This window comes from Plecotus auritus, assembly GCF_963455305.1.
Source record: "Plecotus auritus genome assembly, chromosome: 7".
In the NCBI taxonomy this organism is placed as follows: Eukaryota; Metazoa; Chordata; class Mammalia; order Chiroptera; family Vespertilionidae; genus Plecotus; species Plecotus auritus.
Window position 1 is genome coordinate 6,792,999 of NC_137774.1, and position 15,535 is coordinate 6,808,533.

The 15,535-nt window shown below is 38.4% G+C and overlaps 1 protein-coding gene across 6 annotated transcripts in view; it reads right to left on the reverse strand.

Moving 5' to 3' along the window:
• Positions 1 to 595: 595 nt before the first annotated feature.
• Positions 596 to 15,535, reverse strand: part of KCNJ2 (potassium inwardly rectifying channel subfamily J member 2) — a 336,141-nt gene continuing 321,201 nt past the window's right edge. For 4 of the 6 annotated variants that reach the window (XR_013961200.1, XR_013961201.1, XR_013961202.1 and 1 more), the window contains 2 exons: positions 1,918 to 2,061; positions 596 to 926 (listed from right to left, as the gene is read on the reverse strand). The gene's annotated coding sequence lies outside the window, so the exon portion shown is untranslated. Of the gene's footprint in view, positions 927 to 1,917; positions 2,102 to 15,535 lie in introns of all 6 variants that reach the window. The other 2 variants (XR_013961203.1, XR_013961205.1) reach the window with 1 other exon arrangement.

The following is a 15,535-nucleotide window of genomic DNA, read 5'->3' on the forward strand; positions in this document are numbered from 1 at the left end:
CTGGAAGGAGAACAGGATATGTCAAGTATTCTTGGAAGAACTGTCGTTCTAGAGATGTGGAACTGCACTTTTAAAAAGTGAGAAATGTACACATGTGATATGGTGGAAAAGACATGGTTATTTTATTCTCTCAGATTCTTTTAGATCTTTATTGTTGAAAGTATTACATACGTCTCCCTCCTCTCCCCGCTTCACTCCTTCTAGCCCGCCTCTGCCCTTACCACTCTGTGGTCTGTGTCCCTGGGTTATGCACATATGCATACAAGCTCTTTGATCTCTTTCCTCCCTCACCCCGCCTTCCCTCTGAGATTCCACAGTCTGTTCCCTGCTTCCTGCAAGATGAGTCTGTGTTCATGTCCAAGTCAAGCACTTACTGGCTAAGTGACCTGTCTCGGCTTTTGCTCATCTGAAAAATGGATTTTTGTTTGGTTTGTTGTAAAGTGTAAAAGGCATATGGAATTGTGAACAGGGTGCTAATACGTATTAGTCTTCTAGGCTTATATTTATTGCACATTTTTTCCTGAACTCAGAAGAGAGGTGATGAAGAATTCTAAGACTTAGAAAGAACTCTGATTGAACGCATTTTATTTTTTTTAATGTATTTTTATTGATTTCAGAGAGGGAAGGGAGAGAGATAGAATCATGGATTGGCTGCCCCCTATTGGGGATCGAGCCCACAATGCTGAGATAGAATCATGGATTGGCTGCCCCCTATTGGGGATCGAGCCCACAACCCAGGCATGTGCTCAACGCTCAACCACTGAGCCAGGCGTGAACAAGTGTTTTAAAAGAAATGAAAAGCAACATCTTGTCCTTGTCGTTAGAGAAGTGACTTTCAAAGCAGCTGCCTGCAGAGGTCCTTCCACTCCTCCTGAGGCTGGCCTGGGGAAGGCTCCTTGGACCCAATGTGGCATTTGTAAATGTTCCTGCAAGTAGACAGGAGAGCTTTTTAATTAGGATATTAAATAGTCACAAAGGGAAAAATACAGCCTCCACTGAGCGTCTGTCGCTTCCATGATATTAATTTGCTTTGTGTGTTATCTTTTCACAGATACTGCAAAAGTTAATTTCGCCAGACTCCTTTAGCACGTTGAACTATTCAAAATTCAGAATAATATGTACTTCAAGTAAATTAACTTGGGTGTATCGAGTTTAATATCAAGTTCTTTTTGCACACGTATATAAAGGCAGTAGCCCCTTGCAAATTTAAAATTCTACTTCCCTAGTATGATCTGTCCCTCCAACCCCCCACCCAACCCCCACCGTGAGGGGTGGCTTCTGGCTTTAGTTTAACTTGTGCTAAAAGAGTAAGAAACAACGCATTTGTTCCTGAAAACAAAGCAGCACAGTTAAAGGGAACAAGTGTGTTTACTTTAACGTTTGTTATTTTCCGTGATGTCTTTTATCTTACAGGAATATTTTTATGCTACTCATAGAATAAGAATGTCCTTCTTTAAAGCTTAAAACTGCCTAACCGGTTGGGCTCAGTGGCTAGAGCTTTGGCCTGCAGACTCAAGGGTCCCAAGTTCGATTCGGATCAAGGGCACGTACCTTGGTTGTGGGCGCATCCCCAGTAGGGGGTGTGCAGGAGGCAGCTGATGGATGTTTCTCTCTCATCGATGTTTTTAACTCTCTATCCCTCTCCCTTCCTCTCTGTAAAAAATCAATAAAATATATTTTTTAAAAAACGTAAAACCAAGCATAAGTTTGGAAAATCTCTATATTAGCACAAATTGTAACACTCTAAATTGATAAAGACTTTCAGAAGCATTTATGTATAAAAGGCAAGAATCTCCCCAAGTGTGCTAATGGTTTGCTTAGCTGGTAATAAACGTTTGGGGAGGAAGAGGTCTCATGGTCCCAATACAATTAGGAAAGACTTTACTTAAAAAGCTAAATGTACTTTGCAGGACTTACAAGATTCTTTAATCTGCTAGCATTCATGGGGATTCTCGTGGCATCAGATACAGTGTGTGGTATTTCTCAAGCTTTGCTGATCAAGGAAGAATCTTTCCTTGAGCATCCGTAGAGCATATCTCTGGGCCTTCAGTGGGGCAGGAGCTGGGTAGAGCGGGGCAAGGAGGGAAAACAGGGGGAACAGCTGTAACACAATGAACAATAAAGGTAACACATTTTTAAAAACTCATAAAAATTCAAATCATCCAAAAAATTTTCTCTTCTACATTAGAACCATTTGAAAATGTCTCTGTGGTAAGATAAGTGTTGCTCTGACTTTATTTTTATCTGTGGTTGTTTTGGCTAGTTCTCTAGGAAAAACCAGGAGTGCTATATGCGTGGATAAACCTTCACTAGGAGAGCTACTTTCAGCCATTGTCGACACTGAGTCTTTTCCCCCAGGTATAACTGGAGACACAAGGACTGTGTATAGCTCATGGGTGGAGCAGCGTTGCTTCTGGGAGGGGTGTGGACCTAGAACCCTATCTCCATGGCTTCCCTGTTGGTCCCTGCGGTGAGTTTGGCTTAAGGATCTCCTGCAAGTCACAAGGTATGGCTGACAAGGTTTGAGGCCCAGGTATGCAGAGACAGTTCTAGAATATGGAAATGGGAGGGAGGGAACTAAAGAGAGAGAATTGCTTGGCTCGGAGAGTCTTCACTTCCTTAATGGAATAATAATATGTGCTTGATCCCCTTGGGGATGATGGGAATGAGCAAATGGATGACTATAAAATATCCTGCAGTTTGAGAGTATTTTGTTGTTTTCAAAGTCTTATTGGCAAATGCAGTAAAGTTGAATCCGTTGAGATGCGTTATTTCTTCTCAAGATGTGTGTGGGAGAACGAGATGAAAGGAATATAGGAAATGTGCAAAAGAAAGAGATTTTTAAGTAGTGAGGCTTCTATTTGCTCAAGCACAGAAATGCTTACACTGCTTTTGGGGACAGAAATGAAGCTTGGAGATCGGAAGCAGACAGTGTTACCGTATGTGGGGTGCAGAGTTTGGGTTTGGGTGGAAATGGAATGTATATGTAAATTAACAGAGCTATAAAAACATATTAATATCCAAGGCAAACTTTTTGAGAGGGGAAGGTCATCAGGCGTACCCAACCACTGCAGTTAACATTTTCAAAAGAAAATGAGGGTTCATTGAGAGTTTTCAAAATCATTTTCAGTTATGACTGCACTTACTTCCACACCGCAATCCCGAAGGATTCATTTTTGAATACATTGAAATTACACATCAACATTTTTCATTTTCAAATTTAGGAAAGAAAGCATTTGAAAAATAAAATATTCTTATTAGAATCTAAACACACCTACGTAATGGGAGGAAAATGATTGTTAGTGAGAATAATGAAGTAGAATGGGAAAATGTATGGTAACTTTAAGAAATAACTATTAAGCTTCAGAAATTAAATGCCAGAGAGAGCCAAGGTGGCTGCAAGTTCACCCCAAGGAATTGAGAAACACTTTGAGGTCCCGCAAATGCATTCTCTTCAGTTCAGTTCTGTCTGTGAGGATTTGCCAGGGAACTTCCTGCAAGTTGAAGCTAGTTCTCTCGCTAAAGAAAATGAAAGAACCTGAGAAATACTTTTATACCTTTCTTCATCAGTTATTTTTCGATATTGCATTTATTCTTAACCTAAACAACCTTGAAAATTTGAACTCACACCCAAGAAACCGAAAGAGAGTAGGCTTCAGGGTTGGTTTGATGGAAAGTGTACCAGGGCTGTTAGGGTCGCCGAAGGAGGAACGCATGAGGCCAGATGTGGTAAGGGATTATAAATGTATTAGGTCATCAGCATACCAGATGGCCTGAACCCCCAAATGGTGCCAGCACACAGGGATGGGGAAGCAGAGGTTTTAAAGGACTCTGGGTGGGCTTTTTTGGCAGGGAACTCTCTGGGCTGGTCCAGATCCTGGGAAGGTCTGGAGGGGAGAAATAGTGGTCTTAGCAGGTGGAATGTGGTCTAAGCGAAAGGGAAGGTCTGTTGTCAAGTGGTCTAAAGATCAGTCCCCCGAGGAGGAGGTACCCATTCCATTATTTGATCAGACCCAACAGGCTGCAAAGCTATTTCTCGGGCCTTTCTCTGAAGATGAGCTTTTCTCCTAGCATCAGTGTACCATCTGCATGCTTTCTTGCTTAAATCAACAGGGAAAGAGGGAGCACTGTCCTTCCAGGGACGTGACACTGTTCCCGAGGGTCCAGACGGAAATGCATGCGTGTAGTTGTGTTATTTCTCTGTGTATTATTCCAGAGAGTGTGAGGATGCACCCCCCATTATTTATGGGACAGTCAAGAAGGCTCAGGCGTTTAACCAGTGGGAACAAGTCTATCACTACTCAAAGAAAGAAAAAAAAAGGCGGAAAATAAAATAAAATTTCCACAATATGCAGGGTGGATTAGGACATGTGTATTCAAGATTAAGAGGCCAACTTGACAAGAATTTTCAAGTGAAGGTGATCCAATTTTGCTGAGTCATTGGAGAATCTGCTTTGATCAGGAGATCTCAGTAATGCCTGGCATTAAAGCTTTGAATAAGAAAACACTAGGAGACAGCACATCCAATCCTGTTTTCTCTTAAATTCCATATATGTTGATACCTAAAGTAACATATGCAGCATATATGTATGTTATGAAGCAAAACAATACAGTGAACAGCTGAAATCCAGTCAATTTAAAAACCAGAAAGTTACCATCAATACCACTGGGTTTCTCCCTACGTGATGCAATTTTCCCAGCTCTTTCCCAATATACTTAATCTATGGCTTTTCTCTCTTACTAATTTGCACACACAGTCTTAAAACATGCTTTAGTATCATTGTTTCTGAATCTGTTAAATATAGTACCATACTAGTTATGTTTATGTTGCAAGTTCTATGGCTAACAATGTTCACTGAAGACATTCTAGAATTTAAGAGCAGCACTATTCATAACAGCCAAAATTGGGCACTATATCCTAATACTCTCTGGCTGACCAACATTAGAATGCAACACACACGCAGTAGAATAAACTACAAACACTCTACAACTGCATCCAGGAGTGATTTTGAATCTCCTAACCAAAATGTTTAAGTAAAAGTATACTTCCTATCCAGTTCCAATTATATCAAGTACCAAATATAAAGAAGGGGTTATTATTTGGTAATAATGTTAATGTAGAATCCATAAAATTATGACGGTTCCATATTGATTATGATCCAATGTTTTATGGAAACTATTTTGAAAAGCTGTTTTCAGGAATAGTAGGAGGAGGAAGCCATGGGTTTAAGAAGGTCTCTGGTCAGACAAGCTTCATTCAATCAGCAATTCCTAATTCACTTCTTTTTTATAAATGAGTCAAGTAAAAAGAAATATGCTTCTCTCTTTTTTTTTTTTTTTTTGCAGCAGACTACAATTGCCCACACCTTTCCAAATATACTATATACACTCTCCACAATCCCTTACATTAATTATTTGAAATGAAACAAAAGCATTATGTTTAATGTTCTTGTAAACAACAGCACTGAGGGAATGGACAGTGTCTGTGTGTGATACCTTATCTAATATGAGTAAGTCTTGATTGTTGATGATTGGTGAAAAGACATCCACCTTCTATTCATAGCTCAAATTAGCCTATAAAGCTTCACTAGACTCTATAAATCATTAATTCAAAAGTAAAATATATTTATTCCCCTTGTGCAAAATGACTACTCTTTAGTTACAAAATGATACACCGGACAAATTTTTTCACCCACAGAAAAGAAATATACCAGCAAATTCTGCAAAAAATGCTCTGTTAATGTAGAGTCCATAAAAATTTGCATGTTATATAAGGAATTTCCTAACTAGCAACAATGAACTTGAGGTTCTGGATTGTTTTAGAACAAGAGCTAATTGACAGAAATTAGTAACAGGTGCTGTTATACCAGGTTGTGGTCTAAGACAGGGTCAGTGGTAAATTGTTTCTGTCAAGGTCCAGGGAGGCAACGTGTTTGGTTTTTGTGGATTATACATTCTCAGTGGCCACTGCTCAGCTATGGTTGCCTTTGTAGTAGGAAAGCATCCCTAATTAATATGTAAACGAATGGGCAATAACTTCACTTAAAAGTTACCAGGCAGGCGACGGGATTTGGCTCCTGGGCTGTATCCCTGTCTCCCGTTTGGGATGTTTCACTTCTACTTCTATAATTTTGTTTAACTGCCTTAACACCTGCCTTAGGTGAGTAATATTTACTTATTCATAAATTATATCTCAGTGACTAGAAAGCCGTAAATGCTTATGGTAAAATATTTGAGAAACCCAGAATGGTACAAATAAAGTGAGATTTCATCAGGAGGATGTTCTTTATTACTAACAAGATTTACCACAGGAAGGCTCAGCTTCATCCATATGTCACAGACGCAGAGTGTAACAGTCGAATTCATGGGCTCTGTCCTCATTTTGACATTAGCTGAAGTGACTCGGATTCACCCAACGAAAGTCAACTCAAGAGTAAGTACATGCAGGTGTGGCTCAATGGTTAGAGGCTGAGTTGTGGATTCAATTTCCAGTCAAGGGCATGTACCTGGGTTGCAGGTTCGATACCCCAGCCCCAGTCAGGGTGTATTCGGGAGGCAACCCCTTTATGTGTCTCTCGCACATCAATGTTTCTCACTCTAAATATCTTCGGGTGAGGATTAACAAGGGGAAGGATAGATAATGCAAAAGAAGTACAGGAATGATGACAAAAATGTTACCTGGCAGCAAGCAACAACATGATAACTTCCTTTCTTTGAGCTCTTTTCCCCTCAGCACAGCCTGGAAATGCCAAATACAAGTCTATTTCTTTTTTCAATGAAATTAATAGACATTTGAAAAATGGAAAGAATTAAGTGGATTAGGCAAAATCTTCAAAGAACTGAGTCATTTCCTTAAGCATGTAAGTGTGTGAGAATCACTCAACCGATTTTTCTCAGTGATGCATGTTCATTAGAAAAAGTACAAGGTATTGGACAGGTGATTTTGACTTATCTGCAATGCAAATCTTCTCACTGAGCCCAAGAAGAGCAGTCTTAAATCAATGCAAAAAAAAATGATGGTATGTGATATTTGTGGGGCTCTTTACATATTTTAAATATATTTTTATTGATTTAAGAGAGGAATGGAGAGAGAGAGAGAAACATCAATGATGACAATCATTTATTGGCTGCCTCCTGCACGCCCCACACTGGGGATCGAGCCCGCAACCCAGGCATATGCCCTGACCAGTAATTGAACCATGACCTCCTAATTCATAGGTCTACACTCAGCCACTGAGCCACACAGGTCAGGTTTCGTGGAACTCTTTATATTCTTTTTTTCCCTAAAAAACCAAGCCAGGTATGCCATTTCACCATCACTCTCTAGTCACTGGCTCCAAAATGCCTTTTAGTGATTTTGGTTCACTTTTATAATACAAAAGTTTTTTTTCTCAGTCAAGACCACCACCAAGTTTAATTTTACTGTAATTCTCAATGCCTGACTTAGAAAATGATAGGTTTTAAAGTAATGAATGTTACCTTCTAAATCAAGCTTTTCTGGAAATGCCAGCTTTAAGACTCCATCTTAATTAGATAACAATGAAGTTATGCTCTCCCTTCTCCATTTGCTTAATTAAAAGCTAAGTAATGGCTTTTCAATGAGCCTAATTAGTTGGAAGCCTTCTGTTCTTACAAAGTCCTTATCCCAATATAGCTAACAAATACACATTTAATAGTTGTACATTTATTGTCTTTTAGAATGGCAGCCAGTCTTCTAGATCTCCAAACCACATTTATGGGCTCCGTGGAGACCCAGTGAGACTCAAAAGCCAAGTGTAACTTGTCAGGTCGAGGATTTCTTGCTTTTCACACTATTGTACACCCAACAGCTATTGCTATAGACAGACCAGGTGAACTCTCCTCTATTAGAAACTCATGGAAATTCAGAAGAGGCATGAAAAAGCTTACAATTTGCTTGTTATAATAATGCCAGTTAACATTGTTTTGGGCCTGGTACCATTCTGTACATTCTACATACAGTAACATATTTATATCTCACAATAACTATACAAGGAGCATATATCTTACAGGTGAAAAATGGAGTCATCATTACATAATTTGATCAAAGTGATACAACAAGGAAATATCAAAGTTTGGAATTTAAAACTATGACTACTCCAGATATCATCTGTTATAATGAGATCATTGCAAATGTAATACGCCAAGCCATTTGGAAAGTAATAGAAGAATATATAAAAATTCAATATCTAAACTATTTTCATAAGTTCGAATAGTTTGGAAAGGAGAACACAATGTCTGTTCCATTTAGCAATTTCTATTTTTGGAGTATTTGCCCATGTTTGGTGAAAGCAGAGGGTAGTATTTATTAAAAAGTGGACACCTATAAATAGAAAATGATTTATGTAAGCCTCCTGGTAACCACAAAGCAAAAAAAAAAAAAAAAAGCCACCTATATTAGATGTACAAAAGATAAATAAAAAAGAATGAAAGCATCCAGTTATAGGAAACCATCAAATCACAAAGGAAGAAAGCAAAAGAATCACAAAGCAACCAGAAAACAACAAACCAAATGGCAATAGTGAGTCCATTCCTGTCAACAGTTACTTTACCTGTAAATGGAGGCAGTTATCTAAACAAACGGGCTGCTGCTGGTGAGATGCTAGTATTGGATGGAAAGTAAAGGAGAATTTGGAGATTTGAGGATCGTTTTCTGCAAAGGGCCAGGTGGCTCTTTACCCGGCGTTCCCCCTGGCTCTCTGTGTACACTGACAAGGATCCTCAGGGATCCTTATCAGGAAGGAACTCAAGAGTGGCCTGTGGGTTCACTATGACATATCTGCCCCCCTTTGCGTCCATGACTTATTTGGAGGTACACTCTATGTCCTAAGAGAGCAAGAGCAGTCAATGGATCACCTTTGAACTGTGTGGTTTGATTGGTTGGTTGATTGTTTCACTTTTCAACAATTAATTAGACTCTCTGAGAATTCAGAGTTAAGTAAGGAGTGACTTTTTACCTGGAAAACCGTACTCTCATTGGTGAGAAAATATATCAACTATTTAGTATATGACTTCTTTTGTATCTCACCAAAAAAGAGACCTAATTACTGAATGTAAATGATGACAATATCCATGCTAAAATGAAAGCATGAACTAGTATAGGCTAATGGAAGCGATAAAGGAGTGAAGAGAGAAGCTCCAAATAAGAACTCCTCTAAACTATCCTATGGAAGACGTGGTGTTTGCCTGTTTGGTAGGCTGGGGGAGATTTTTCAAGAAGGCATAGCATCTGCAAAGGTTGAAGGTTCCTGATGTGTTTGAAGACCTTCAGACAGGCCCGGGCACCTTTAATCTGGAGGGCAGAGTAGCTGGCTGTGATGTTCTAGAGCAGGCATCCTCAAACTGCGGCCCGCCGAGGACATGTATCCGGCCCACCGGGTGCCGCTGCCTGTCCTGCTTAGCAGCCGACTCGTCCCGGGCCCGCAGTGCGCATAGGAATTTGTTCATAGTTGTTTTTTTTTTTTTAACTATAGTCCGGCCCTCCAACGGTCTGAGGGACAGTGAACTGGCCCCCCGTTTAAAAAATTTGAGGACCCCTGTTCTAGAGACAGTAGGAAGGAAATGAGGAAGAGACTTGTTCTTTGTGCTAAGTGTATGGGCTTCACCTGGAGGAGATGAGCAACTATGGGAGGATTCCCGGCAGAGCCAGCGTTCTCAGCTTTGACTTTACAATGATCACTCTGAGATAAGGATGGACCAATGTCACCCCCGCTGTAGTCCCTTTCCCTTCACCATCCCAAGAGTGAAAAGAGTCAAGTGTTCAGGTTCTCAGGGCCGTGCCCTGGATCTGCATGCCCTGAGGACAATGCTGTGGGCTGGACTATGCCAGCATGTGGATTGAAACCGTGTAGCTCTAGCTCATTTATTTGTTTGTTAAAAACACTTGCTTTTTAATTCCCATCCATTTTTCACTTTAATTCTACTTGACCATGACATGTGGTGTGTCATTGTTGGAACACTGTAATTACAGGGGCAGTCACTAATTTGATAAATCCATTGTCACATAATTGAGGTCATCTGCTCTTCAGTGATAATGATAGTTATTAACTTCTCTAAAAATCCCAAACTGTAAGACAGCAAATGTTCATTCATCATAATTCTATATTTCTATCACTTTCTTTTCTCAATTTCACAAGCTAGTAATAGGAAGAAACTACAGGATCAATATTAAAAAAATAGATGCATGACTCTAGTTTTTAGCAAGTATAATATTTAGAGTTGCTTCCCTAATTATTTTGAAATATTAAACAAATTAGTACAGCTCTCTGAATAAAGTAACCATACAAGCTGGGGTTTTCCAGACAGTCTTAAACTCAAACATACCTGTAACTACCATGGCAAATCTAATTTTTGTTGAGAAGATAAAGCATAGGCAAATCAGGTTTATATATCTTTAATCTTGAAAGTAAAGAAAATTATAAGAACTAGCTAAGCCTTCCACCAACAAGATTAGCTTTATCGAGGCAGCTGATAAATGCTCTGAGAGGGAATAAACGCACTACGTAAGACTAGTGTGAGTTAGAGAAGGCTGTCGGAAAGCAGAAGGTCATAAAAAATAGAAATATTTTCTTAGGATCAGAAATGTTTTAAATTATACTTTTGTTACTTTCAAAGCACAGCCTAACTCAAACACTAGACCACAATACCCCCAAAATGCCCTTATGGGATTTGTTTCAATTAATACAAATATTTTATTTAGATCATCATATTATTGAAAGGTTAAATATATTATTTCTCAGTGTTCATTTGGTACACTGAAGTTTAAGAAATTATCTTAGAATGAATGAAAAAGAGAATGTCATCTTAATTACTTTTTCACACCCACTAGCACACACAGACACATATGCCTGCACCATACATCTCTCCCATCTCTTCCATGTTGTTAGAATGCCATTCAAATAATTTATTTCTTAAATGAACCAGATGCCCGAATTTGAACTGTGACTTTGCCGCTAGTTAGCATCATTTCAGGTAACATCATTTTACATCCTGGGAAAAGAACTCGTTAGTGTTAAATAGATGGATTTCAATTTTCCACGTAAAATGAGTCATGGTAAATAATTATTTTAAAAAATAGAAAACTTCCATAGTCAACAAAATTAGATACAACTCCTCAGTATGCTTTCAGGGCCCCCCACAATTGGCATGCCCCCTCATTACAGCCTCCTCCCCTATTATTTCAACTATTTTCTAAGGAACAAGCCCTGGAATTTCAAGCTCTCCCTTCTTGTGAAATGCCTGCCGATGCATTTGAAATTCCCATTCATGCTTAGGATTCCATTCATTTAACCCTCTTCTGAGGTTTGCTTTTATAGGTATAATTTGACACATATTGTATTATAATTGATAGGGTATGTGTTCCTGGAAGTCAGGAAATATACATGGTTGGGGCAAAAGTAAGTTTACAGCTGTGAGTACACAAAACACAGATCATTGTATTGTTATTAATTGTATCATATTCCATAAGAACCGTTGACCTACTTTTGCCCATCCCTGCATATATCTGAATTCTTACAATGAGAGCACATTCTCACTCAACTACATAAAAGAGTGAGCTGCCATTGGGTTTTCCTTCCATATTGATTCAGCTGAATTGGAAATCATTTTTTCGTAAGCCAGATAATCACAATGCACTATTTCACCACCAACCTTTGAGAATAAATGGTTAAGTGAGCTTGTGAAATCTGAGACAAATGAATTACTTTCTTCATGCTAAATCTAAGAAAGCATTGAAAATGAGCTAAAAGAAAGCTTAGACTTCTTTTATGAAGCTAGATCTTTTTGCTACCACCAATTTTGTTATATATACATATATATATACACACACACATATATATATTATTGTCGATAGTATTATAGAAGCTAGATTTTGAAGATCTAAACTACAATCATTTTTTTTCTTCCTTATGGAGTACAGAGATTTGCCCAACCAGAAATGGTATCACAACAAACTTAAAATAGATGCCAGACACAGAGGTCTGAATATCTCTCTCTTCCTGTTCACAGCCACATATTTCTGCCTGCCAGTTCCTCTTGTAACTTGTCTACTGAAAATAGAATGTGGCCTGTAAGAGAGAAAAGGAGACACGGAGAGCATCACCCGCTAACAATAATGCTCTGAATTAGCCTCTGTTCAAATTTCTGTGTAATACTTGTTTCGGATACGTCTGAGCAATGCATCATTTTGATACGGAAGGCCATATTCTGTCCATGTGAGATTACATGAGACGCTTGGCATGGAGAAGTCAGTAGGAAGATGTCTTGTTCTTTGCATTGGCTTTTTGGGACAGACAGGTCTGTGCCGCTGGAAAAGACGTGAGGTGTAAAGAGCACACGGAACCCTGAGTTCTACAGGGAGCTTCAAAGGCAGCCAGCCCCTTGCATTCTTAAAGGCCAAGGAGAATTGTCATGCATGAAAGCAATCAGAAATTCAAAAGGGTTTATGCGTGAATTATCTCACCAACAGGAAAACATTAATTTGGAAAAATAAAATAAAATAAAGCAATTGGGTGGGCCAGTAAGAACGACGTATCCTTGACTTTTCTAAGTATGATAAAAAATATGACAGTCGGTATTCTTTCCTTAGGTATTTATGAGAGCGGGTGAATTGGTAGTAACAGGCTAGCGATGTGTACATGTCTATCCAAAATGGCATGAAATCGTTGGGTACATTTGTCATCAGGATCAAGGTCCACTACTTAAAAAAAAAAAAATACACAAACACAAAAACTGTCTTTTTCCCAATCATGCCATTTTAAAGAACTTAAATATTCCACCTTAGGAAATAAATTAGAAAAGAATATCAAAATGTTCTGTTTTCCTTCTCTTCTTATAAATTAAACCTGAAATGTTAACTGTGTTAATAATTTATTGCAAATGGGCAAACTTGCTATCAATCTGAGCCATGAAATAGAAATGGTAGGGCTCAAAATTATTAAAACTAAACTAATGTCAGAGTAGGTGGGTAATTCAATAAACAAATACCCTTTTAAAATAGAAAAATTAATATTTGCTTAATGAAATGAATAGTTCCTATCTTTCGTATAAAATTATCTTGATAATGCCACATAGTCAAATGCTATTAATTTGATGGTGGTTTAATGAAGTGTCTCTGTTTTTCCACAAACTAGATAAACTCCTCATCTTTAAAATATCAGCTACGTTAAATTATGTTAATTGAAAGACAACTTTCTAGAAATTTGATAGTTAATCAAATGAGCATTCATCTCATTGGTTACACATGGCAGTCCAAGAAAACGTGCCACTAAAAAGAAAACTCTGCTGTATATCTCAAATCTTTTCATGGACCGAGCGAGTCTGCAGTATATTTTCCCCTGCTCCTGTTTGAACTACATGAGACAGTCTATTTGAACACAGAATGGGGGTGGAAGAAATTAATCCACCCTAGCAGGGTTAGCCTATCAACAGGGCTTAAGTACAGTTGTGAGCATCATGGTGTCTTTGATTTATGATGTTTACTGCCGTGTCTGAGTTGTTGCCCTGGAAAATATTCCCTCCCTAAAGCATGACTAATAATATGGATCAATCGCTCTCTTTTGTACCATTCAATCTTGTACACTAAGCAGACAAAGTGTTTCCTTTTAAAACATAGACTGCAAAGATGGGCTTAGCAGTGATGAATGAGAGAGGAATCACAGGTGATTTTTCTGTTCCTTTCCCTTCCATTGCAAGCCTTTTAAACATGTTCTCTACTTTAATAGACTAGATATCCTAACCACAGTAAGGCACACACAGCTTTAAAATCCGCCTTCCTCTGATTCGTTAACACGGGGGTATTTCCTAGAGGGAAGTTGAAGTGGAGGAAGGCAGTTGTGGTCATCTTTTGATAAGGCTCACGTTAACACACACAAGCACACACGTGCACAGTGCTGTGAGAATTATTCCAACACAAAAAGTAACATAAGTTATATTTAAAGATAGTTTACTAGTCTAACACTCAGAATATGTCTCCAAATGATTGTAGGTCAATTACCTGAAGACATCTCAAAAGCATGTTAATTAGATTAGATATGCTTACGTCTGTATGTCATTAATGGGAATAATAAGTCTCAGGAAACTGAGGTGACTTGCTCTTAGTTATTCAGAATAATAGGGTCTTAAATTGAGGTCCCTGAATGTTCCCACTCATCCAATGGATCTCTTCATTCAAACAATACCGGCTGGGGTGAAAGTAGGTTTACAGTTGTCTGGATGGAAAACAATACAATAATTCATAAGTAACAACACGAGAATAAGGGCTGTGTTTCGCATACTCACAACTGTAAACCTACTTTAGCACTACCTTGTATTTGTAATTCTTTTTTTGGATTAGTCTCGAGCCATTTTAGCAGACAAAGAATCCTAGTTTACAGGTATTATTATTCTATAGGCTTTTCTGTTTTGCTCTTTTGCCAAAATAATACTACTTAACTTCATACACTTACTCATCAACCTTGGCTGTGTGACCTCCTTACAGCACTAAATTATTCCCCACAATTAAATTGATTGCATATGTATTGACAAAACATATGCATAGTAGATATACTTTACTTACATATGTAGTTAGAACTAAACAATATTGTTGACTAAACTATTATGAAGTCTCTTCTTGCTAAAACTTTGAAATTTAATCTATATGTTTGTCTTGGGCTATCAGTGCTGTTACTATTATTTATAGATTAATTCTGAGATTCTGAAAACAGTCTGTGCTACCAGATACTAATCCAACTGACTGAACAATTTTAAGTGTTAATGGCTGGGTTAAAATAATTTTTTCTCCTATTGTTATTTCATGCCTAAAATAATCAATGCTTGGGTTTATGTTTCTATAATGGCACACACACTCACGCAAAAGAGTCTTTATAGCAGACCCTAAAATGACCTTGAGTATTTCAAAGAATGTTTTCCAATGGAAAGAAAAGTGTAAATCTTTTATGTAGCCCAATGTTCAACAGCTTATTGATCAACGTCAACAGGTGGAGCCAAGACAAATGGTCTTAACCTGCACCCTTGTAAATATGTTCATCATGGGGAGACAATTTTTCCAATGAATCAAAAAAATCAATATGAGTTTTTTTTTACTCAATCATTCTGAGTCCCAGCCCAAGCCAGAAAGTCTAAGTCTAGGTTATATATTTCGCCTGGAACTACTTATAGAGAGCTATCGTTGCAATTTTTAGAAAATAACTGTGGTCACTTGGGCCAGTGTCAAGGTAACACTTTCCAAAATAAAAAGACCACGGAGATTTGCACGTCCCCGAGATATTTGAAGTTGATGGAGTCTGCGGTTACTTAAAGATCAGCTGCTCTTATTGGATTAAGTGGCACTGGGTTATGATCTGGATACACTAATTGTGAACGTTCTGAAGGCACGCCTCTCATTCACATGACCTAACGTGTCATTATTTCTGACCTCTCCTCATCCCAGTCATTCTTTCCTGTGAAGTAGGCTCTTGGGACTTTTAAAACGACCACCTCCTATTGCATATTAGTCACTGGCTTGTGATTGACGGGCACA